At 54.7% G+C, this 24,984-nt stretch overlaps 2 protein-coding genes and 1 pseudogene across 4 annotated transcripts in view; 1 reads left to right on the top strand and 2 right to left on the bottom strand.

Annotated features, from left to right (window-relative positions):
- The window catches only part of LOC132085611 (class I histocompatibility antigen, F10 alpha chain-like), a 777,359-nt gene that overhangs the window by 434,795 nt on the left and 317,580 nt on the right, over positions 1-24,984 (bottom strand). The window lies entirely within an intron of this gene.
- LOC132085575 (zinc finger protein 501-like) overlaps positions 1-24,984 on the top strand; it is a 220,807-nt gene that overhangs the window by 97,120 nt on the left and 98,703 nt on the right. The window lies entirely within an intron of this gene.
- Positions 1-24,984, bottom strand: part of LOC132085561 (zinc finger protein 850-like) — a 221,297-nt pseudogene that overhangs the window by 135,430 nt on the left and 60,883 nt on the right.

Genomic DNA, 24,984 nt, shown 5'->3' with positions numbered 1-24,984 from the left:
AAGAAATATGTTAGACTATGAGGATGTTAAACAATCATCTTCATTTTTTCAACAAGTTTTCCAGTGAGAAGAATCAGGGGGGAAATCATCTCACAAAACTCTTTTAGAAACTGCTGCAGAAATCTTGTTGGATTTGGGGGCGGGATGTGGGGTTGATGTGGGGTTTTCTTGCAAAGTAACATTAGAACTGATGCACTTGCTTCACATTTTCAGGTCATCCTCACAGTCAGATGAGCGGCAACAACATAAATCCCAAAGCAAATTGTTGCTGGAGACTGAAGAATATTCTTCTGTGTTGGGGCTGGAGTCCTCTGGGAATTCCCTTCCCATGTGCAGAAACCTCCAGCTGCTGCTCCCAGTGCAGGGTCCCCCTGTGCTCACAGGCCTCTGCAGCCCCTGGAGAATTTGCCTCTTACCATGGCCGCCGCTTCCCTGAAGTAAGGAGGTTCTCCTTCCACCATCTCGATGGTCACAGTGCCAAAGGCCCAGATGTCCACCTTGGGGCCATAAGGAGATCTGGTCACAACTTCTGGGGCCATCCAGTGAGCAGTGCCCACCATGGAGCTGCGCTGGTCCTGCTCAGGGCTGAGCTGAGCGCAGAGGCCAAAATCAGCTGAGGACAGAAACAAACCCTGTCAAAGGCAGCTGGAATGAGGAAACCAAGCACCAAGATTCCCCACTCTCAGTCTGAGAGTGCAGTTGTGAAGTCAGCTGGAAAAGCCCTCAGGGCTGTAGCCAAGGAAAGGAACGATGGAACTGGACCCTTCAAGAAACCATGGAGGAAGGTGTGGGGGATGTGAGAGAGAAGAGGGGAAGAAGGCGGGAGGAGGAGCGGGGAGGGGGGGGAGCGATTGAACCGGGGGAAGAGAAGAGGGAGATGAGGAGAGGAGCAGAAACAAGAAAAGTAGCGCGGACACCCGGCCTTCATCGAGGTGTCCACGGGGGGTCCAGGAAGATGTGGAACCCCCAGCCAGGTGTGTTCTCAACACGGGGTGCTCTGACCCTAGGGGTCACCCGTGATTATCCAGCGCGGATCCTCCCACGGGGGATGGAGATGGAGCGGCGCACGGAGCTCGTCCCGCACCGGGCACTGCGGGATCCGCGGGCAGCGACCCCTCCCCCTGGGCGCAGCCCCCACCCTTTGTCCCCCTCCCTTTGCCCAAATCCGTCCCATCGCCCCCCCCCCCACACCTCTCCCCATCGCCCCCGAATAAACGGCCCTGGGCCCAACTGGGAAGCTTTACTGGGAGCACTGGGAGCAGGCACTGGGCGGGGGCAGAGCGCCAGCGGGGCTGGGGGGACACGGGACATCCCAAAATCAACGGAGCGGGGACGGAGCGGGGGGTCCCGGCCGGGCCCGAGCCCACGGGGAGGGGCTGCGGCCGCCGCCGGCTCAGGAGCTCTGTGGGCAGAGAAAAGGGGGTGACACCGGGCTGGGGCCCCGGCGGGAGCGCACACGCTCCGCCACGGCGGGGACGCCACCCCCGGCACCCGCCCTGACCTTCTTGTGCAGGAAGAAGCCGAGCCCCAGCGCCAGGAAGACCGAATCCAAGACAAAGCCCCCAATCCCCATCAATATCTTGCTGCGGGCGGCGTCCGGCGGCATCTCTGGGGGGTCCGCAGGGCTCAGCACCCCCAAAACCTCTCACCGACACACCAAGGCGCTCCGAGCGCCCCCTCCAGGCTCATTCCAGTCCCTTCCAGTCGCAACCGGCATCCTCTAAACCCCCTGGCCTTTGCACCCACCGCCCCCAAACTCCCTCCCAGTCACACCCAGCACCCCCAAACTCCCTCCCAGTGCCCACCACGACCCCTTCAACCCCACCCCACCCTCCCCAGCATCCCCCAAATCCCTGCCCAGCCCTTGCCCAGCCCTTGCCCAGCCCCTCTCCCACTTCCAGCCCGGCTCTCTCCAGCTCCCTCCCAGTGGCTCCCAGCACAGCCCAGCGGCTCTGCCAGCGCCCCCAGGGGCTCCCCCGTACCCTAGTGCCGCCTCAGGGCTGACGTGCTCCACCTGGCAGCTGTAGCTGAGCCCGCGCCGGGGCGGCGTTTCAAGCCGCACCAGCAGCTGGTAGGTCCAGTCCCCGTTGGGGACCACGTCGGTGGCCACCACGTGCTCCGAGAGCTCCTGCTGGCCCTGGAACCACCTCACCTGGATGGCAGCAGGGTAGAAATCCATCACGGAGCAGAGCAGGCGGCCGGGGCCGGGCTGGGAGCTCGAGGGGGGCACCAGCGAGATGGACACGTTGGGGGGCACTGGGAGAGAGAGAGGAGAGGGCTGGGTTTGGCTGGAAAGGGATTGGGAATGGGCTAGGGAGGGACTGGGAGTGATTGGGGTGGCACTGAGAGAGATGGGACGGGGTGGGGCACACTGGGACGGATGTTGGACGTCCGGGCTTGAACGGAGAATGAACTGGGAATTAATTTTGAATGGATTTGGAATAGCTTGAGAAGAGGAGGGAGGGACTTTGGAAGTACTGAGAGCGACTAGGATGGCACTCAGAGGGATTTTGGTGGCCCTGGAATTAACTGGGAATGAAGTGCGCGGCACTGGGAGGCCGAGTCCAGCGCGGGGCCCTCGGGATTTCAGCGCCAGGGACTCTGCATGGCAACCGATGAGTCACCAGAGAGACGCGCTCTCATTGGCTGAAAGGAGCCTGCTACACGGACAACCGGGATGGACACGCCGGGCAGGCCCAGGGATGGATTGGGACGGACTGGGAGAGTCACGGGGGTCACTGGGTGGGACAGGAGGTCCCGGGGTTGTTCCGAAGGCGGGCTGAGGGCCCTGGCCCTGATGGTGAGGTACATCCACCACTGGCTCACGGCCAATGAGTCTGCTGGGCACAGGCTGGACAAGGCCCTTCTGGAGCTGACCCAGGAACACCCTGTGACGTGCTGATCACCCTCTTGTGCTGGGCCCCATCGTGTGACAGGTAGGGCAGCCCCACGTGCCTTGAGGGCTTAGGCTTCACCGGCCTGTAACCCTGTAGAGCCTGTCCCTGCTGACTGCCAGACAGGCGGGCAGTTCCAGGATCCTCTGGCTCCTCTGTTTTCCAGTGCTGCCATGTCAGCTCCTGAGCCTGGTGCCACGCTCCTTCCCTGCCCCTCCGGGCCTGTACCCACGTGGGCTGGCTGGCCGCTGCCGGCCAGGGGCAGTGGGCAGAGGCAGGGCTGAGGGCCAGCATGGGGCCCTGCAGCTGCCCAGGCCACGGCGCTGTGGCCGAGCCCGCCCTGACACAGAGCTCTGACCCCACAGAGCTGCCGCCACCATGTGGGGAACCATCATGTCCTCGAGCAGGACTGCGGAGCCGGCGCTGCAGCTGCTCCTCCATGTGCTGAGCGCCTGGCCAGTGCACAGCGTGTGCACCTCCGATGGGGACGACGCAGGAATCTTTGCCCTGGCTGTGAGTTTCTGGTGCCAGCCTTTGCCAGCCCCCAGGCCGCCTCTCCAGCAGCCAGCTCTCTGTGCCCCCCCCAGCTGCATCTCCCTGCCTCAAGCACTGGGCTGAATCCTGCCTTAGGGGCAGGGCTCAGGGGCACCAGGCCGGCTGCTCCCCCCGTGTCTCCCCGGCTGCTCCCTTACACACTCAGGCCCTGCCACATGGATGTCTTGGCCACTGAGCGTTGTCTCTGGCTGTTTTATTTCCTGCAGGCAACCGTGGCACTGTGGAAAATCTTCAATCTGGCCTGGCGCTCGCCTGCTGTGCTGGAGTATTTCCCCAGTCTCTTTCTGCATCTGCTCTTCCAAGCTTACATCAGCACGCAGGAGATGCCAGAAGAGGTTGAGACCTTCTGGCAGGGATGCCAGGAGCAACACGGCCTCTCCGCCAACCCCAGTGCCAGTCCTCCCAGTCTCCCCATCCCTCCCATGCCCCAGGGCAGGAGCCAGGGCTCCCAGCGTGACCGGGCCTTTGCTCTGCACACAGCTTTGCGCTGCAGACCCTGAAGGCCCTGCTCTGCCAAATGCGCTATGAGCACGTGGTGCTGTCCATGGAACGCAAGCGTGCCTGGGACACGCTGCTCCGTGCCGACACCCACCACTGTGCAGTGGGTCTGCTGGCCAGGTGAGACCTCGTTCTCCCCACCGCCCCTCTCCTTTGTGCCCGCAACGCCCCACACAGTCCCCGTCCTCGTGGGCAGCAGGGCCTTGTCACCAAGGGAGGGATGAGCAGACTGGAAAAGGCCGGCAGAGGAGGATGCCCGGGAACAGCCGCCTCCCAAAGCGCCCCCGGGGAGCTCGGGAGCAGAGCAGAGCTCTGCCAGTCAGCCCTGGGAGAGGTTTGCCCGCCCGGCCCAGGAGCAATGGTGCCTTTTCCTCCCTGCCAGGGAGATGCGCCGTGTCTCCATCATCTGGTGCTGCAGCATGGCATCCTGCCTCTTTGAGCTGCTCAGCCAAGGCGTTTCAGACTGGGAACTGCCCGCCCTGGCCTTCCTGGTGGAGGTGAGCCCCATGGCCAGCGCTGCCTGGCTGAGCTGCCACCCAGCCCTCTGCCCTCTCGTAGCCGCAGCTGCCTGGGACGCTGCCTGTGCCCTGTGCTGCTGCCTTGGCTCGGCCCTATGCACTTCTGAGCTCCTGCCAGCTGGCACCTCTGTGCCTGCTCTGTGCCTTGCAGCTCCTGGATTGCCTGGACTTGAGCAAATGCGCTGAACAAGTCCTGGAGATCCTGACAAGGCACCTGCAGAGCCAGTCCAGGGAGATGCGTCGTGTGGCGCTCCGAGGCCTCATGGTGCTCACCTCGATGGTGAGGAGGAGGCAGCAGCTGAAGCTGTGCTGGCAGCGTGGGGCTGGGGCAAGCAGCCCCTTGGGCTCAGCTGGGCTTTGGCAGCTGTGGCAGCTGCTCCCAGCTCTCCAGGCTCGCTGTTCAGCTGCCTGAGTGCTTCAGGACAGGCCTTTGGCCTCTGAGCCCTGCCGCAACAGCAGCAGCAGCGTGGTGTTTCTCAGCCTTGTTTTGTACACAGGATCCAAGCATGTACAGCCTTACTGAAAACCTTGTGAAGCTACTGTGGGATAGGGATGAAGACATCGTGGAGAAGACCCTCATTGTGCTCATCCTCCTGATGCTGCAGGAAGACCTGGCAATAGCCAGCCCCATCGCCCTGCAGCTGGCTGAGGCGCTCTGGCACCTCTTTGACAATGTGAGGCTCTGTGCCCCCAGCCACGGGCACTTGGGTGCTGCCTTGGGCCTGGGCACAGGGGGGCCTGGAGCAGCTGATGTGGAGGGCTTTGGCTTCCTTTCCAACAGGACAACAGCCTTGTGCAGCTGCTCTCCGTTCGCCTCTTCCAAGATGTGATTGCCTTTGTAGTGGCAAAGGGAGAAAAGCCCCTGAAGAAGCCTGTGAGCCAGAGCCTGCTCCCACTCTTCTTCCACTGCCACGATAAGAACCAGTGTGTGGCACAGGTAAGGCCTCCTGGGTGTCCCCATGGGAGGGGCTCAGCTGTCTCCCGACCCCCTGGCACCTGATGGGCTCCAGCCTCCTCCCAGCCCTGGCACAGAGATTCAGCTCCTGTGCCCTTGGCTGCGGTGCCATCTCTGGGTCTCTGCTGCTCTGCAGGCCTCTCGGGAAACGCTGCTTTCTGCAGTGAGCTTCCTGAAGAGGAAGGATCTCAAGCAGCTGCTGCAGACGGATCAAATGTGGAGATTTGCCGAGTGCTTGGTAAGGACAGCCTGGAATGCCCAGCCCAATCCCTGGAGCAGCCGCCTGCCCACAGCGCCCAGTCTGTGGGGCTGGCAGCTGTGGCCCCTGCCCAGTGCCGCACGCAGGGGCACCGGCCTGCGCCCCACACGCCGCTCCCTTCCCTGGGCCGTGCGGGCTCTGCTCCAGGCTCCTGTGGCCCCACGGCCGGTGACCACGGAGCCCCGAGCCAGCCGGGCTCTGCTGCGGGGCGGCACCGCGGCTCGCCGGGCCCTGTGCCCCGTGCCGAGCCCGGCGCCTGCGGCTGCTGGCCGGGCCTCGGGGCTCTGTGGGCAGGGGGAGCAGCGCCGGCCGCAGGGAGCGCCCGGCCCAGGGGCAGGGCCCGCATCAACCCTTTCCCTCCGTGCCCTGCCGCTCTCTGCAGCTGGCAGAGGACAGGAGCCGAGCGGCCGAGCACCTGCGCCTGGCCCTGCCGTACCTGCGGAGCGCACAGGAGCCCCTGCGAGAGGCGGCCGTCAGGTTCATGGGTGAGCGCCAAGCCCGGCTCCCTCCCCGGCCCGCCCCATTGCCGCAGCTCGGCCCCGACCCCGCCTGCTGTGCCGGCAGCAGGATCCGGGCGCGGGCATGGGCAGCCCCCGCTGGCCTGGGCATTGCTGCTGCCGCCCTCTGGCAGCCGTGCCCCGGGGCGGCAGCGTGCGCCAGGGGCCTGGGCTGAGCCCTGCCGGGCCAGCAGGGCGTGTGGCCTCAGGGCTGGCAGCGCCCGTGGGCGGCAGCTGTGGCTCTGAAGGCAGGAAACGCTCTGTGTTCCCCAGGGATGGCCGGGCGCTACCTGACAGGGCAGCAGCCGCAGTTCCGCATCATCTGCAGCGGTGAGTGAGGCCCGCGGGCTCTCGGCGGGGGCTGCCGCTGGCAGCTGCGTTCCCTGGCCCGCCCGCCGACGGCTCCGCTCCCTGCGCGCCCCAAGGGCAGCGGGGCCACAGCGCAGACACCTTGCAGGGGCCTGCGGGACATTCCTGGCCAGCAGCTGCCAGCTCGTCCTTCTTGGCTCCTGCTTCCTCCAGGCCGTGCCAGGAGCTGCGTGGCAAGGACGAGGCTGGAGGCTCTGCCCAGCTCCCCGCAGATCCAGCCTCTGACTGTGCCTCTGTTTCTCTCTCTGCAGCCCTTCAGGCCAGGACCGATGACACCAGCCCTGTCATCTCATGTCTGGCGCTTCAAGCTCTGTACATCCTTTTAGCTGTACAGAGCGTTCCCTCCTCCCGGCTCCAGAGGATGCGAGACCAACTCCGCCGCCTCTGGAAGTCGCGGCCTTTCCTGTGTGCCCGTGGCTGAGTGTCCTGCCGCGGCGCTGTGCAGAACTGATCGATCCGGGAGGCTGCGTCTGCTGGGGCCGCCTGAGCCTGCGGGGAACACCTCTCCTCTGCCAGCACTTCCTTTCCCTTCACCCACTAGAGGAACATTAAATTGCTGTTGTTGGACAGCCGGCTGTCCAGGAGCTTTCTCTTGGTGCAGAGCGTCTTCAGGCCAATGCGGAAGAGGGGAAAGGCTGCTTGGTCTGCGCAATTTGCCCGAGCGTGCGGTGTGAAAGGGAAAGTGGCCAAACGCCCCTTGGCCTTTGGTGGTTCCTGCAGGAATGTTTTTGTTGCTGCATCGTCTTCTGGAGCTGGGGTAACAAGTGTGTTCCGTGTTGTGAGAGTCTGTCTGAAATATCCCTCATCTGCCTTACGATTGTCATGGAGAGAGACCACCAGAAAATTAAAACTCCCGTTTGCTGATCGGGTGGCTGGGAAAGTCATGTGCCTGAGGCCTGAAAGCGTTGTTAAGTTGCTGTTTTCGCCGATGTTGTTTGTTATACGCTACACTGAGCTCACAGGGCATCCTGCCTTTTTGCACAATAGCTCTGGAATCCTCCCTACCTCTCAGCCTGGCTGGTTTGAGCTTTAGGGTGGTCCCCTCCTCCAAGAGAAGACCGTTCATAACCACTGTGACAGACAAGTAGAGATGCAAGAAGCCTCTTCATCAAAGGACTGAGACATGAAATCCCTATGTGAGAAGGCCCCTCTCACCTTCTTCCAGAGACTGGGACTGAAAGCCCCAACTCGGGGGATGTGTACAGGGCGAGGAAGGAAAGCTGCCCAAAGCAAGGTGGATGTTGTAGGCAGTGGACAACGAAAACAATGACTCTCGCCTGCTGCTAAACTTGGACTGTGTGTATCCTTATTTCCCACCCCCCCCCCCGAAGATACCATAGTTACCTTTGTTTCAGCTGCAAAATCCATCCCCCTTGCCCCAGTGAGAAAGAGTATATTTGGGGTCCAGATGAACTGGGCCTCTGAGACCTCCCTGACGCAACAGGCGGGTCCTTGACTGGACTGGACCAAAGGACTTCGTCTCTGCGTTTGGTAGCTCTATCCCCTCTCTCTTTCTCTCTCTCTCTCTCTCTCTTTTGTCTCTCTCTTCCCCCATCTTTTTCTCTCCCTTAATGCCTCTATCGCATTTTGCTGTGGTCATTCAATAAAGGTGCATTTGTTTCGATTATCATTGCAAACCCCCTTGTACCGTGTCAGTTTTTTGGCACCCTGAGATCAAATCCATGAAGCATCAGGAAACCCATCTGTGAGGACGGATCGTGACACCCCCTGAGGACCCTTCCCCAAATTCCCCCCCATAGCACCCCCAGAACCCCCAGACCCTGCTAAAACCCCCTCAAGTTCCCCCTAGACCCTCCCCAAATCGCCCCCAAACATCCTCAAGAGCCCTCCCCAAATTCCCCTCACGACCCCTCCGGGACCCCTCACCTGTCCCTGCGCCTCCTCAGCAGCTCCCGGAGCCCCCCGTCCTCTCCCAGCGCCTCCCCCGCTCTCTCCAGCGCCTCCCGCAGGACCCGCCCGAGCCTGGGGCGGCTCCCGGGGGTCCCTGAGGGGGTCCCGGAGGGCGGGGGGGGAATAGGGGGCGCCCGCTCCATGCCCGGCCCAGGAGTCAAGGGGCGCTGCTTCCAGCTCGGCTCTGATTGGCTGGAGCAGCGGGGGTAGGGCGAGAGTTGCTGATGGGAGACGCCCGGTGATTGGTTGGTTTCGTAGAGGGCGCGGTGATTGACAGGAGATGGGCGGGGCAGGCGGGCTTTGCCGAAGGCAGGCGCGCGGTGATTGGTTTGATAGAGGCAAAGAAGGCGGGAATTGCTGAGGGAAGACACCCGGTGATTGGTCGGTTCAGGTCGAGAGAGGCGAGAGTAGCTGAGAGGAGGAACGCGGTGATTAGTTTGTTCGGGGTGAGAGGCGATGTGTCTGAAGGGAGGCATGCAGTGATTGGTTGGATAGGTGCACAGAGAGGCTGGTGTTCCTGAGGGGAGACCCGCGGTGATTGGTTGGTTTGGGGAGGCGCGCGCTGCTATTGGCTGGGAAAAGTCCGGGATTTTTACGACAACATTCCTGGTTTTTTGGGGGAAAACTCTCGGATTTTTAAGGAAAAATTCCCGATTTTTGCAGGAGAAAAACACCCGGAGGTTTTGACCCTACGTGACCCCAAATAACTCAAATAACACTAAAACACCTGAAAAAAACCCCAAATATCCCCCAACAACCCCAAACAATACCTAGAAATCCCCCAAATAACCCCAAACAAATCCAAATAACCCAAAAAACGAAAAAAACCTCCCCTAAGTTAAAAGCCAAAAAACCCCAAATGACATGAAGCGCAGAGAAAAAAAAACTAATATACACCAAAATTAACCCCAAGAACCCCAAATAATTCCAAATAAACCCACATAAACAGAAATAAACCAAGTAAAACCCAAGAGAAACGCCAAATAGTCAATAAATAACCCCAAATAAACCCCAAACAAACCCTAAAAAAACCCAAATAAACCTCAAGAAACCCCAGTTCCTCACGTCCCCACCCCAAAACAGATCCCGACCAATAAGAACACGCGCCATTTGCTGGGCACAAACTCAGAGCACTGGCCTCGCTCAGCGATTTTCAGCCAATCAGCGCCCGGCCCAACTCTGACTCATCACTTGCCAGCCACAGACCAAGGCCTCTCACTGCGGTAAATACTCAGGGACCGCGCGGGGTAATTTCCAGCCAATCAGAGCGTGTCTCGCTGATGACTCATCAGTTGCCAGGAGGGGATTTGCTGGGGGGGGGGGAAGGTGACCCTGGGGATGGGAGGGGGACCCCAAATTAATCCAAAACGGGGTCGGGACCCCAAAACGGAGCAGGAGGAGCCTGAAGCCCCCAAAACCAAACACGGGGGAGGGGATTGGGGGAACGATTGGAAAGGGGAGAGAGAGTGGGGAAAAGAGGGTTGGGACCCCAAAATTGAGCTGGGAAGGGGATGGGACCCCAAAATTCAGGTGGGAGGGGAATGGGATACCAAAATTAGGCTGGGAAAGGTATGGGATCCTAGAACTGAGCTGGGAGAGGGATGGGACACCCCAAATTGAGCGGGGACGAGGGGGGGACCCCAAACAGGACGAAGCCAATTTTGTTTGTACCTACGATATGTAAATGAGTTTATGGATATGCAGAAAGTCTATGAATATGCAACAGGCTGATGTCATGGGAGACAAGGACCAAGGGGCGAAGGTTCTTATGGCCTTCAAGACCCCCCAGTTATTTTCGGGGACACCCGAAATTATTCTGGCTTGATTACATCAGCCTGTTGCATATTCATAGACCGCCATGCATAACCATAAACTCATTTACCTATTTCAGGAACTATTTGACATGGCCCATCCTATGGGGTGTCTCCCCATTTCAGGAGCCTCCACTGGAATGGAAAATATATACCCCCTCCCTTTGATTAATAAAAATAGTAATAACAATAACAAAAACAAAATAATAATAATATTAATAATTTGAAATTAAGGGGCACTCAGGAAAATATATGGGAGTAGAAATAACAGTTCTTTATTAGGAAAAATTAAAAGTACAAATGAGTAGTACAAACAAAAAACCAACAGTGACAGGGTCAGAATCCTCCAGGAGTCCAGTGAAAAAGGCTGATCCTCTTGGAATCCAGTGGGAAAAGGGCTGATCCCCTGGGAATCCAGTGGAAAAGAGCTGATCCTCTGTGAATCCAGTGGGAAAAGCTTGATCCTCTAGGAATCCAGTGGAGTATTATCGGGAGTTTAGTTCAAGCATGGCTTAAAGAAAAAGGCCACGAAGCCATGCAGCTGAGAGAAAAGTAACAGGTAGCTGTGAAGCAGTTTCAAAGCAGTTTCCAGCCTGACTTCTATAAACAATTAGTCTCTCTCAGGCATCCTTGCATAAACAATAAAGTTCTCAGGCAGTCTTCCCATAACAAAGGTAACATCCTCTCTGGGAAAAGATGGCACCCTGGGAACAGTTATGGAAGTTTTGGGAACCGTTCGTATCACAGTGAGAACACTGATTTTGTTTGATGTAAACAATCAACGGTATTGTAAAACAAAAGGAGTGGTTAGAGTTTTCTCTGTTAGCCTATCGTAAACCTGGATTTTGGAATATGCATGAAGTTAATTAACACTGTTATTTAAAGTGACTGATCGATCAATAAATTCGGAGTTCGATGCATTATAGGATGGTCGTTCTCCCCCTCACTTCAACAGAGTATGAGGCAGATCCTTTGCAATCCAGTGGGAAAAGGGCTGATCCTTTGGGAATCCATTTCTTACCCCCCAAAGGCAGGGCACAGGAAAGGCCGTGGAATATTTACAGGGTATCCCAAGAGAAGAGTTGGGGTTTGGGTCAGGGGACGAGTTCTTAGCAACACAAGAAGGGTGAGATCAAATTCCTGACTCTTAGCAACAGCAGTACTCCACACAGAATGCGTCCCCAAATCCTAAATTTCCTCTAAAACAATTGAGCAATTATGGAACTTCAGATCTATCTATTTGATCAATTTCCTACATTTAATCCAGTTTTGGGTGTTTTTAAAGGATGAAGGTGAAGCAGAGGAAAATAAAGGCCAAACCAAAAGTCTAAGCAGCCAGGTGTGTTCTCAACATGGATCACAGGGAATGTGGCTCACCTGGGCTGTGCCCAAAGTGCCTCCTCCAGTGGGGGACGGAGCTGGAGCAGCGCACAAAGCTCTGCCCGCACTCGGGGCACTCGCAGGGCTGCCCTTAGTGGTGCCTCCGTTGGTGTTGGGTCAAGTTAGAGCTGTCGGAGAAGCTCTTCCCACACTGGGGACACTCGTAGGGCCTCTCCCCTGTGTGGATGCGCAGGTGGGTGATGAGGGTGGAATTCTCCTTGAATCCCTTCCCACAGTCGGGACAGCGGAAGGGCCTCTCCTCCCTGTGAATCCGATAGTGCCGGAGGAGATGGTAGCTGTTCTGAAACCTCTTCCTGCATTTATCACACTCGTAGGGCCTCTCCCCAGTGTGGATGCGCCGGTGCTTGACGAGGCTGGAGTTGCCCTTGAATCCCTTCCCGCAGTCGGGGCATTGGAAGGGCCTCTCCTCTCTGTGAATCCGATAGTGCCGGAAGAGAACGGAGCTGGTCGTAAACCTCTTCCCACACTTGGAACACTCGTAGGGCCTCTCCCCAGTGTGGGTCCTCTGGTGGCTAATCAGGCTGGAGCTCTCTCTGAAGCACATCCCACACTCGGAACACTTGTACGGCCTTTCTCCAGTGTGGATCCTCTGGTGCTTCATCAGGCTGGAGCTCACGCTGAAGCTCTTCCCACACTCCCCACACTCGTAGGGCCGTTCCCCAGTGTGGATCCTCTGGTGCTTGATCAGTTCGGAGTTCCACCTGAAGCTCTTCCCACACTCCACGCACGTGTGGGGCTTCTCCCCATCATGGAGCTGCTCATGGAGCACCAGCTCCGAGCTCTGGCTCGGTCTCCAGCCGCCTTCCCGGCCCAGGCTGGCTCTTTCCCCCTCAGATCCCTGCCAGCTGCGTTTGCAGCCCCTCCTCGTGCGGCATCTCCGGGGCTTTTCCTCCCCGTTGGCTTCCTGCGCCGTGGAGCCGCTCAAAACGGCCTCTTCCACCAGGTTCTGCCGCGGGCATTTGTCTTCCCTGCTCTCCATGCTCAGCTCCTGCTCTGGGGGAGGAAGGACAAGGACAGGATGGGATTTGCCTCCGTGCCACAGGCAAGGGCAAGGAGATCCCCCCAGGCCTGAGCTGCAGCCGGGGCTGTGCTGGGCTGGGAGATGGAGCAGCACAGAGGGGAAAGGGGCACTGACTTCCTCCTCACCTGCCTCAGTGTCCCGGGGCATCTTCCTCTTCCTCGCAGCCTCCCAGGCCTTGGCAATGGGAAATCCTGGTTTGGGGAAAACAAGGGATGAGCGCGTTTGTAGGAGTGTCGGGGGGTAGAACAGTCGGGAGGGACGGAGACGAGAGAGCTCTGCAGCCAGGGCGTGGAACTTGCGGTTTATTGCAAAGGGCCTGGGTGCAGGGCCCTGCTGGGAGCTGCCAGGCACAGCTCGGAGCAGGCCCGAGAGAAGAGAGGGGTAGAGAGGGTGAGAGGGTAAGAGAGTAAGACAGGCAAGAGCATAACACAGTAGCGTTCCTATTACAACACAATAAATTTTCTTCTCTGTTGAATATTCTATTTCTCACTAACCAATCTAGTACAAGATACAAATCGTACAGAATTTACATACACCCTGTACGAATCATTACATCACCATACTGTGTTACATTTTAAACCCTAAAAACTCCTCTTTGGACCCCTTCTATTGAGCCAGTAGGGTCTGCTCTAACCCTTGGATCTGTCTGCAAGCAGAGGGAATTGTTTCATCAAAAGAGGATTACCTTCAGTCGGGCCACACCACTGTTTTCCAGTTGTTCACTAACTGAGGGATCTCAGAGTTTGCTTTCATTTCAATCTTCCTTATACTTTCTATATTCTAAAAATCTTTTGCAAGACAATCATATTTATAAGGCTTTCCTGTTTCACCTTCCCCAACACACACTGACTTTGAAGGTCCCTTTTGCCCAAGTCCATGTCTACAAGTCACTGGCACTCTGGGCTCCAGAAAAACCTCCCAAACACCAAGATTCAGCCCTGAAAAAGCCTCCCAGGAGTTCCCCGTCCCTGGTCCCTCTTCTCTGGTGTTCGGGGGTTCCCCCATGTCCCAGCTGCTGGGGTCACGCTTGGATTGGGGGTCCTCCTTGTGCCCGGTGCCCGCCCTGCCCAGGCTGCTGGCAGTCCCAGCAATGCCAAAAGCTCCCCCTGCTTCGCTCTCCTCATTTCGGGATGCCGGGGCTGTTTGGGCTCCCGGGCTCCCTTCTCCCCTCATTCTCTGCTCTGGCCTGCAGCGGCTCCAAGGAGTCCCCCCTGCCCCTCTCCAGGCTCTTGAGGCTCCCGCCAATGGCGGCGCTCCCCCTCTCTGGGCTCCCCACTTTGGGCTCCTGGGGGACACAGGGCTCTGCTCCTCCAGGCTGCCTCTGCTGGCGGCAGCCGCCACCACCACCCCTCGATGTCCATCCAAGAGGCCTTTTCCGCTCAGCCTTGGACTGCTTCATTCTTCAAAAATCACCCCAAAAACCCCAACCCAGGGACCCCCCGGGATATCCGGGCCGAGCTCCCTCTCCCTGCTCACCGGCGCAATGGGAGGGCGATGATCCCACAGGTGGGGGCTGCGAATTCAGGCAGGGATCGACAGCATGGTTCCCTCAGCTCAGCCTTGATCCGCCTTTGTCCCTTCTCTTCCTCCCACTCCTCCCCTTCCATCCCCCATCCTCCTCCCCTTCTGTCTTATCCCCGCCTCCTTTTCCTCTTCCATCCCTCCCCTTCCATCCCATCTCCTCCTCCTCCCTAACCCCACCTCCTTCTCCTCCTTCCATTGCTGCTCTCTGCCTTCATCCCTCCTCTTCCATCCCTTCCCCTGCTCCTCCTCCCTAACCCCACCTCCTCCTCCCCCTTTGTAATCTTAGTTTGTTCATCATGTTGCTAAAGTCTATGAAAAGGGGAAAAGCCAATAATAGAAAAACCACAATGAAAGATGTAACAAGCTAGTATGTTGCAAGATGAATATAACGGGCTAATATACTGCAAAATAAATCTCATAAGGCTTAAACTGCAAAATGTTAGAAGCTAATATGTTGAAAGGCTAAATAAGCAATGTGTAACTATACATAGCTATGTGCCTATTGTTAGCCGAGGAGTAAGGGGCAAGGCCCTTGACATGGGTAGCGGGCCTGCTATGATTGGTAGCACAATATTTGCTTATCTGCTCAGTAAGCTTAAAGTTCCAGGAACCAGACCAACCATACCAACTAAGGAAAGGTTGACCGTGGGGCAAGAAGAAGAAGACTACTAGCCTTCATCCTCAGACCACCGGGAGGCAGACTACGACCGCCTAGCAACAGCAGGAGAATGCACAGAGTACTACCCTGAAAGACACGCCAACTCGGAAGCAGGACATAAACCCCACAAAATACCAGAAGCGGGCGGCAGTTGGCGGAGCGGAGACTCCCCTGTCGCCCAGCGCTGATTTGCTTTTTGCCTTGCTTGCTGTAATCAATAAAAATTCTTAATCTGATTATACTCACTCGGCAGATTGTCCACTCCAATTTAAAACACCCTTCATCCCTGCCCTTCCCTGCCTCCTCCTCCTCCCCCAGCAGCAGCCACACCCTCGGTGCCCCGTTCCCGCAGCCCTCGCAGCCGCGGCAGGAGCGGGGATGGAGCCGGGACAGGTCGGGATGGGCAGCGCGGGGCTCTCGGCTGCTCCCAGCCGCTGCGGGTGGGGGGAACCCGGCCCGGGCCAGAGGAGAGGCAAACTGGGCAAACTGGGGGCTGCACATCCAAACTGGGCATTGCTGGGGACCCTGCCTGGGCACTGCCAGCCCCTGGGGCTCCTCTCGGCACATCCGCCAGGGGGGAACGCACACAGGGCTGGGGGATCCCAGCAGTGGCAGCACTGCCAGGGACTGGGCTGGACTGGGATCGTACTGGGAGTGACTGGGAGTGCACTGGGCTTGTACAGATATCATACTGGGATCATACTGGGAGTGACTGGGACTGTACTGGGCTTGTACAGATATCATACTGGGATCATACTGGGACTGTACTGGCTTTGTACTGACACCATATTGGGATCATACTGGGATCGTGATGGGACTGTACTGGGTTTGTATTGACATTATTCTGGGATCATATTGCCATGCCAGGGCAGACTGTGATCGCACTGATGGACACTGGGATCATACTGGGAGTGAGCAGGAGCCTGCAGGAGGCAACTGAGACCATGTTAGGGGCAAATGGGATATACTGGGAGTGACTGGGAATATGCTGAGGATGACTGGGAGCAGCTGTGAGTAACTGGGATCATGGTGGGAGCAACTGGGAAGAACAGGGAGTGACTGGGTGCATGCTGGTGGCGACTGGAAGCTGCTGGGCTTGTACTGGGATGAACTGGGATCATACTGGTGGTGACTGGGATCATACTGGCAGTGAGTGCCACTACTCTGACGCTGACTGGGAGTGCTTGGGAGCAAATGGGATCATACTGGAAGGAACTAGAAAGATGGTGGAGGGAACTGGGGTACGCTGGGAGATACTGGGAGTGACTGGAAGGAAAGTGAGGGTGAAAGAGAGGAACTGGAACCATGTAGAGCAAAACTGTTTTTTTCTGGCAGAGACTGGGAGCACAGTGGGCTCATATTTGGATCATACTGGGAGGGACTGGACTAGTAGTGGGAGGAACTGAGTGTCACAGTGAGCACTCCCTGCACATCATCCCCCATACTGGGCCTGACTGGGAGCAACTGGGAGCAAATGGCATCATACTGGGACTCACTGACTTGATTGAGGAAGCAACTGGAACCATGCTGGTGGCAGCTGGGACCAAACTGGGAGAGACTGGAAGTAAGTGGGATTATACTTGTAAATAATGCATATTTTGTGAATGGGTTATCCCAAATATTAAAATGAATATTATGTCTTGTGTTAGAAAGTAGTGCTGTAGTAATTCTCTTAAGTAGTGAGTTGAATATGGTTTTAGGTTATTAAAAAATGTTAACATATAAACTATGCTTGGTAAGAGACTTTTTATAAAGAAAGGACTTGCAGCGAGATAGGAGCCACAGGATACCTAAATCTTTCAGTGAAAAAGAATTGATTGCCCTTTTATCAGAAGAAATTAACTTCTTCCTGCCTCAAAGGCGCTGTTAGGTTTCAGAGGAAGAAGCTGGCACTGACCAGACAGAATCCTGTGTTTGAACGGAATTTATGCATCATGTATGAATATGCAACAGGCTATTGTTTTTAATGGTTAATCCTGTGTTAACAGGTGTCCTTTTTTAGGCTTGTGCTGCCCAGAAAAAGGTACCTGGACATCCGTAACTCTTGGTATTTATTGTCTCATATTGTCCTAATTTGATTTCTCCAAACTGTGATTACTCTAATTGTATTACCATTTTTCATACCCATTTTATTACTATTATGGTTTTAAAATTTTAAAAGCAAGTGATTGGCGTTTTTCACAATTTGGTAGCAGAGGATGGTTACTAACACCTCGCTGCCGGTGCTTTAGGAGAGTCAGTGGGGAAGGCGCGCCCGGCCCCATTGGCAGCCTCGCTCTGTCTCCCCTGGGGTGACCGACAGACGCAGGTTATGGTGGACAAAAGAAGACAACAAAACAAAGAGAAGGGAAAAGGCTCCCTACAACCGCGGTAATTGGCCCCCTAAGAGTAGTAATGTGACGAAGAACCCGGGAAGGAAAAGGGCTTGGTAAGTATTTCTCAGGGGGGCAGGTACAGGGGGATGAATGTGTGCAAATGACAGTAGGGCTGGTTGTCCCAGACCTGCCCAGTGAGTGCTGGAGTCCCCCACGCTGCGTTTCGGACTTTCCGCGGTAAGTGGCCAGGAGAGAGAGGAAGTGAATGTTAACAGGAGTGAGAGAATCCCCCGGGGTAACTGGGACTGGGTCCCAGAGAGGGGCTGGACCCCTCGGAGGAAGGGAGCAGAGGAGTTTTCGAGCCAAATCCACTAGGAAATGGGACAAAAGGGGCCCCTAAAATTTCTGCTGGTTTGAGGGATAAGAGTGCCCAAGAACATCCAGAATTAAAACCTGCTGGGTTGAGGAATTAACATTCCAAGAGCATCCACGGTTGTGCAAAATTCTGCCAGATTGAGGATATGCTCAAGAGCATCTGGGGTTGGGCAACACAGCTGGGTTCAGGGATATCCAAGAGCACAGGGACTGGCCAGAAACACCTAAACTTGTAATAAGTGATGTGAAAGTGCATGGTAGAGATAATTAAAGCTATTAATGTATAAAATATTGCAAACTCCACACTAAGTCTCTTGACCATCCTTGTAGGGAGCAGTGTCATATTCATATACATCCAGTTCCTGGACTCGGCTGAGAAAAACATCGTGGTTTTTAATGTAAGAATAGAAGCTTCCAGGGCAATAATCGCTGGCTTCCCCGGGTCACCAGGTCCAGCCAAGAGTGATTAACGCCTCGACGATTATACAGCTAACAAGATGATCCACAGCCCCACCCTGATGCATGTGAATGCTGACTTCCCTGGAGTCTACTAACAACATCAGACACCTGGACTGAGTCTTTGTCCACCTCTGCACAGGTAAAGACACGGTTATGCATGGGAAGAGACACAAAGAACATTCGGTCATCTCTGTCTCGAGCAGAATAAACTGTAAAAGAACTCGCTGCGTCAGGCAGCATTTGTGAACAGGGGGAGACTGACATTCGGAGCTCAGATCCGTGTTCACCCAGCACCGAACCCGGGCTCGACGCTGACCCTTGGCTGTGGTGGTTTTGACAACCGAACTTCAGTCGCACAGACAAATTAATAAATCTTTGCTAAATTTTCTTATAAGTTAGGCTCTCGATTTGATCATTTATAAAAGAAGGTACCTTATTGTTGTCTTGTTGTGTGTGAGAGTGAGTCACACACAAAATCAGCCTCAGCTTCCCAGGCGGGTGGGAAGGGGGGCAGTGGAAAGAGGAGTGTGTGACCCACAAATGAGCCATTGTTCTCCTGGGAGTGGGGGCTGTGGCATAAGGTACAGGTGACCTGCAAACGGGCCATTGTCCCCAGGGCGTGTGAGGGGGCCGTGGCTAAAGAGTGTGAGTGACACACAAATCAGCCTCACAGGTGAACGGCACCGGAGGCAGCAGAGTCAGGGCCCTCCCAGGAGGCCCGGAGATACTGAGACCCAGAGGCCACCCCAAGGTGAGGGGGGGCCACAGGGACCCGCGATTCTCTGTCAACAGGGATCCACTCTGTGTCCTGAGGGTGGGAAAGAATGTGTAGAAGTGAGTGAGAAATAAAAGTGAGAGAATGTAGATGAATGAAAGTATAGGTAATGTGGATTCTGTATTTTAAGCTTCACTGTATCTCTTTGGAGGGAGGTGTATTTTACTGAAAGTAGTGTGAGAAAAAAGTTTTTTATTTTTCTGTGTGTAGTTGAAATAAAAGTGGTATTTAGGTTGTTAGTGAACGTGAAAAACAGAGGCAGAAGATGAATAAATAAGATCTTGAAAAATGAGACAGAAAAGCAGTAAGTTGGATACAGGGGAAAAAAAGGAAAAAAAATAGTCCTCTGGGAGTTATGTTAGCTAACAAAGATACAACTCCTTGCAAAAGGAGACAATACAGGGTATGCAGTAGTCGATGGGGAAAACATGCAAACTATGGAAAAAGGGAAATTAACCTTAAACTAGTAAGCTCAAACTTGTGAATTATATACTATAAAAAGAGCACTAGAATATTTAACACAAAATAAAGGAACTATATATACTGATTCAAGGTATGCCTTTAGAGTAGTACATACCTTTAAAAATTTGGAAAGGGAAAAGATGACTTATTTCAAGAAGAAAAGGACTAGTAGTACATGAGGAATTTATTTTAGAGGTTTTAGAGGCATTACAATCACCTAAAAGAGATAGTTATAGTACCTATTATGGAACTCCAAAAGGGAAGGACCCCAAAAAGAAGAGGAAATAATTTGGCAGATCACAAAGCTAAGGATGCAGCAGAAAATGGAGCTGAAAAAGTTATGTTAATATTAACTCCAAACGAGGAAAAACTGGAAATTCCAAAGTCTAGGGAAGCCAAGAAAAAAGACTTAAACAAGACAGGAAGTGAACAAGATAAATCAGGGAAATAGAAACTTCATAATGGAAGACAATTCCTTAATAAAATGTGCTTCTAAGAAAAGATTAGAAGACATGCATCAGAAAACCCACTGGGGCACTGAAGCTTTGTGCGATCATTTTTTAAGGAACTATGGGTGCATTGGGATTTTTGGATTTGCAAAGCAAGTAACTGAAAGATGCTTAATTTGCCAAAGGATAAATAAAAAGGTGATGAGAAAAACAACATTGGGAGGTCATGATTTAGCTCATCGGCCATTTCAAAGTATCCAAGCAGAAGTTTAGATTTGCTAGGCTCTGGATTTATTTGTAAAAAAACCCATTTAATCTAGAAGAAAGAGAATATGCCACATGTTACACAGGAGATTTCAGGAGAATAAAAATCTTTAAAGTATCAGAAAGCCCCGAGAAAAAAACCAAGAAAAGAAAAAGGGGAAATGAAAGGGAGGGGAACAAGAGGAAAAATCAGAGAGTGGGATCCTCTGCAGGTCTTGCCCCCTCCGTTCGCGGCCCAGGCGCCTGTCCCGGGTCCCGGCTCGCTGCCCGCCTCAGCTCCGCCTGCCCTGGTTTCCATCCCAGGTGCGGCCTCACTGCCCAGGGCAGCTCCACCTGCCCCGGCGCTGTCGCTCAATTTGTGTGCCCTGCTCCCACTGCCTGGCCCGCGGCCGCTCTGCCGCCCATGCTGGGGAAGATGGGGGTTGCTCTGTCCTGCCGCCTGCTCCGAGATCACCGCGCCCACCGCACCCAGGGGGGGTCCCAGCCATCCCATCCCCGGCTGCCCTGCCCGTGCCACCTGCGCTGGGCACCGCCGCTGCTGCCGGGCTCTCCCACCTGCCTTTGCTCTGCCGGCAGCTGCCGGATCAGCCGCCATCAGCCATGTGGGGGCTACCCACGCTCCGCCTCGGGCTCCACAGGAAGATCCCCCTCTGACGATTCCGGCAGCAGACCCTGCCCACACTCCCAACGAGCCTCGGCGGGATATCCTCCCCTGACCCCATCCTGCTCTGAGTTACGGCCCCTTGGTAACCACAGCTCCGGCTGTTCAGGGAAACTCTCTCTCTCCACAGGAAGCACCTTATCAAAACACTAGGAGCTCAGTTAAAAGGCAGACCTCTCCAAATTCTTTCCCAAAACACAGAAGAAAGGCTATAGAAGGCAAAAAAATGAAAGAGTTAGATGAAGGGATTGCTCTATTTCCGTTCAGAGAGGTTCCCATGGGAGGGATGCGCTACCCCGCCCCGCGGGAGCCACCAGCGCCCCTGCCGGCCGTGCCCGGAACTGCACCCAAGGGCAAAGCGCCGCAGCCCAAAGGCCGGGACTGGGTCCGGGCTCTGTTTGCTGTCAGTGCCGCAGCTGTTGGTGTTTGTTTGCTTTATTACACACACTAGTAAAGAACTGGTATTCCTATTCCCATATCTTTGCCTGAGAGCCCCTTCATTTCACTAGTCTAAAAATTAAGAGGGATGGGGTTTGCTTTCTCCATTCCAAGAGAGGCTTTTTCTGCCTTCCCGAGCAGACACCTCTCTTGTAAAGCAAGACAAGCACCCACAGGTCCTGAGGGGGCTGCAGGAGGGGCACAAGAAGGCCCTGCAGCACTTGGGCACAAAGGCACAGCAGGTGAATGCAAGAAGGGAGCAGCAAAAGGCCAAGCTGAAGGCAAAGGCCAGGGCACAGTTCCTACAGCCCCCGAGGGATCAACCCCAGGGCCCAAGGGGGCCCCAGCACCCAGGGCACGGCTCGGCCACAAGCACCTGGCAGAGGCATTGCCCTCCTCGGCAGGGGAGAGCCCACCCAAACAGCCCCTGGCAAGGAACCAGGGCTCCAGCTGCAGGGCACAAGGACACTGCAAGCACAGACAGCAGCACCCTCAGGACCAGCAAGTCCACCCCTTGATGGACATGGATTGGCAGGGCTGTCACAGCCCCCATCACACCAGGGACCCTCCACACTGGAGCCCTTGAGAACATTCAGGGTGGGTCTGCATCGAGAGGAGGCATTTCCTGATGGACACAGGGGCCTCTCAATCCACTCTGAATCTTACACCTAGGGGGAAAATAGTAAAGGAATGTTTTAATTTTTAAGGGAATGAGTGGGAAAGATGAGCAGGTATGATTTGTTCAACCACTATTAGAAGCTGGGAGGATAGGTGTGAAAGAAATTAATTTCTTTTTCTTCCTCCTGTGATTGTAATTAACTAGGAAGGAATTTGAGTGCTGGATTTTAATACAGTAAAAGGGCATACAGAGGCCAGTTCTGTTCTACCTTTGTGCCAAAAGTCTGACAAGGTCCATGCTGAAGTGAGCCCCAAAGTGGGGGAGCCCCAGGGAAAGAGGGAATATTAGATATGGAGCCTCTACAAATTACTTTGAAGCAACCAGGACAAGCAACACCCTGTTCCAAGAGACGGAAGGAAGGGCTCACAGCCTGGTATTGAGTCCCTGTTAAAGGCAGGGCGTTTGGAGCCAGGGATGTCTCCCTACAACACTCCTATCCTGCTAGTCAACAAACTGGATGGATGGACAGGAATATGAAAAACACAGAATTTTCAAAGTTTAAAATGAAGATTAACTGAGGTGGCTGGCCTGGGCCTTCCAGAAAGGGAAAAACAATTTGAATTATATGTGGATGTTAAACAGGATCTTGCCAAAGGAATTCTTGTGCTAAAATGTTTAACCCAGTGGCCAGAGACTGGCCTCATTGTCTGCAAATTGTGCAGCAACAGCTTTCATGGGAGCTGAGGCCTGAAAACTGATGACAACAGGAGGAACTCCTAGATTCAATTCTGGCATCAAGGTAAAGCTTTGACAACCACAAGAGCCTCTAAATGGATGAGCAGGGATCGGTTATTACAGTATGAAACTTGTTCAATGGTGCAGGAGGATTTAGAACTAAGGACAGGGCAAGGGTTTAACCCAGCCTCCTGTTTGGACAGCCTGGAGAGGGGCTGGCAAGGAACCCAGGACTGCACTCAAGGGACAGAGCTCCAGACCCAGGCTGGGACACATTGATGATGGGACATTCCCTAGCCTGAGGGAGAAAATGTGTTTGTGGATGGCTCTGCAAGGGCAGCAGAAGGGAAAAGAGCTACAAGACAGGCTGTTATTAAGGAAGGGGAATCCGACACAGCGCAGGTCACCGCCCCATGCTCAGCTCAAACCACGGAGTTGTGGGTGCCTGTGAGAGCCTGGCACTGAAATGCCCTGAGCAGGAAGGCTTCAATATCTTCTGCTGACACCATGGCACCTAACAGGGGGGCAAAAGCAATTCTCACTGCTTCAGCAACCACTGGAGCAGATATCAAGGCACATTCTCCCACAGGAAGCTGGGCTGGCACAGAGCCTGCCCTGGCACTTTGCTGCTGCCAACACCCAGCCAGGACATCGGCTCCTGCCTAAGGAGTGCAAAGCAGCACCACTGGTGGCCAAGGGGCCCATGCCAAGTGTCCCTGAGGCCAGAAACAGCCGCCAGCACAGCTCAACATGGGGGTCCCCTCAGCCTGGCCTCAAGGGCTCTGAAGCCCCGGAGATTTGCACTTCCCGCCCGCAGCAGGAGGATGGGAGGCCGCCCCTGAGCCTGCCCTGAAGGCAACGCAGCAGCAGCCAGGGCTCCACAGCGGGCCAAGCCCCTGCGCCTGCCCACAGATCCTCGCCTGGAATCCTCTGCAATCCTGGCCACCCTCCTCTGCCATCTCCAGCCACTGGGGCCAAGCCTTGCTGCCACTGCTGCAGCTTCTGTGCTGGCTGGGCCTGCACTGCCACAGCTGCTGGGGAACACCACGGCACAATTCCACTCTGGGGCTCACTGACACCCACACTCTGGGCTGCCTGCCATTGCACTGCTGCAAAATGTACCGAGTGTGGTTCTTTTAAACCTTATTTCTCTAGTCAGGCTTGGTTTTCTTTGCCTTGGGGAAATGAATTTTAAAGCTTTTATTTAAAGGGTGTTACACTGCTCAATGGAGATGAGTTTAACACCTGAACAGACTGGGAACAGCCCATAAGACACCCACAGAGATAACGACCAGCAACAAAACATCAACATTGCCCACCAGCAGGAAAAGAAGCTTCATTCCAGGCAGCCTGCAGAGGAGCTTTAGAAATGCAAATGAACACTGCTGGGCAAAGTGTGGACAATGCACCTGGGTCTCTTGCCTGGGGCAGGAATTGGGCTGATTTCCTCTGCCCCTCACCCCAAGCTCAGCGTGCTTGTACTTATGGAATTTGCACAGCTCAAGGCAGAGCCCAGGGGGAGGATATCTGACCCTGCAACACAAACGGGTGAAGCTGCAAAGGGAAACAGCACATGAAGAATGTTGGGAAAACTTCACTGTAAATAAATGGGGGGAATCATCCCTCTGCCCACTCCAACATGTGCTGTTACTGTCTGTGTTATGTAGGGTATATTAGAGCACTGGGGGTTTTTGCTACCAAATATTCAGGGAAATCAGTTGGGAATCCAAGGATTTGATGATTTAATTAGAGAAAAGCAGTCAATTGATGCAGCCCTGGCTGGAGGGAGTGGCCAAAAATGGGGAAAAGATGAACGGCCACCAGAACAAATCCTACAACACCATGGACCAGCCCCTGGGAACTCGAACCAATTCATATCAGGAGCCACCCATTTCTCATTTCAATGGCATCATTAGATTACAAGCTGTCCTGGCAATAATAACCAACCAGACAGCTCCAGCTCTTGACCCTCCTGCTGAGCAATCCACTGAAATGAGGGACACAACACTTAACCATGGGATGGGATCAGATCATCTGTTAGCAGAAAAAGGAAGAGGTTGTGGAAAATTAAATGACTCAAACTGCTGTTGGCAAATAGATGACAAAGGAAAAGGGGAGGAAAAAAAAAAAAAACCAACGGAAAAAAATACCCAGCTCATGTACCAGTGCAAACGTGAAAAGCATGGGAATGGCACACGGTTCTCTGGCTCCCTGGCAGACCGAGGTTTAAACGAATGCTATTTCTCCTCTGCTGAGCTACAGCAATGTACACCTTTTTACCATGTTCCACACCTTGAGAGTGCAGCTCATTCAGCAGCTGAATGAGGGGATGCAGGTGGCAGCCAGGCCTCCTGATCCAGAAACGGCAACAGAAGGACAGGGAATGAGAGCAGAGAATAATGCCAAATCCAAAGAGGACCCAGGAAGAACAAACAGTGTCAATGAGTGAGTCTCCCTGGAGATATGGCCAGGGACTTGTAGATATGGAAGTAATGGGAGAAACCATCAGTTTTAGAAAATGTTAGAAATTGACACAGAAACCTCCTCAAAGTGCCACTGAA

The sequence above is a fragment of the Ammospiza nelsoni genome, chromosome 31 (assembly GCF_027579445.1).
Source record: "Ammospiza nelsoni isolate bAmmNel1 chromosome 31, bAmmNel1.pri, whole genome shotgun sequence".
Taxonomy (NCBI): domain Eukaryota; kingdom Metazoa; phylum Chordata; class Aves; order Passeriformes; family Passerellidae; genus Ammospiza; species Ammospiza nelsoni.
This window is presented reverse-complemented; position numbering and strand designations above follow the sequence as displayed.